The following is a 269-nucleotide window of genomic DNA, read 5'->3' as shown; positions in this document are numbered from 1 at the left end:
TGCGATCATACCAGCACTAATGCACCGGATCCCATCAGAACTCCGCAGTTAAGCGTGCTTGGGCGAGAGTAGTACTAGGATGGGTGACCTCCTGGGAAGTCCTCGTGTTGCACCCCTCGTTTTTGTTTTTTTTGCCTTGCGAGATAAATTGACAAGAAGGAGCACTCGGGAGTGGATTTTTCGGGAAATCTCGCCCTGCCCATCGCGTAGCCATGGGTTTGGATCACATCTCCGTTTGGATTGGGATCGGAAGGACGCTAGTATGTCGC

General features: G+C 52.0%; 1 non-coding gene across 1 annotated transcript; it reads left to right on the top strand.

Moving 5' to 3' along the window:
• Positions 1–116, top strand: LOC118345656 (the record flags this gene model as incomplete). Its single annotated transcript, XR_004799156.1, has 1 exon — positions 1–116. It is a non-coding gene; the product is annotated as a 5S ribosomal RNA (ribosomal RNA).
• Positions 117–269: the final 153 nt, after the last annotated feature.

The sequence above is a fragment of the Juglans regia genome, unplaced genomic scaffold, assembly GCF_001411555.2.
Source record: "Juglans regia cultivar Chandler unplaced genomic scaffold, Walnut 2.0 Scaffold_3444, whole genome shotgun sequence".
Classification (NCBI taxonomy): domain Eukaryota; kingdom Viridiplantae; phylum Streptophyta; class Magnoliopsida; order Fagales; family Juglandaceae; genus Juglans; species Juglans regia.
This window is presented reverse-complemented; position numbering and strand designations above follow the sequence as displayed.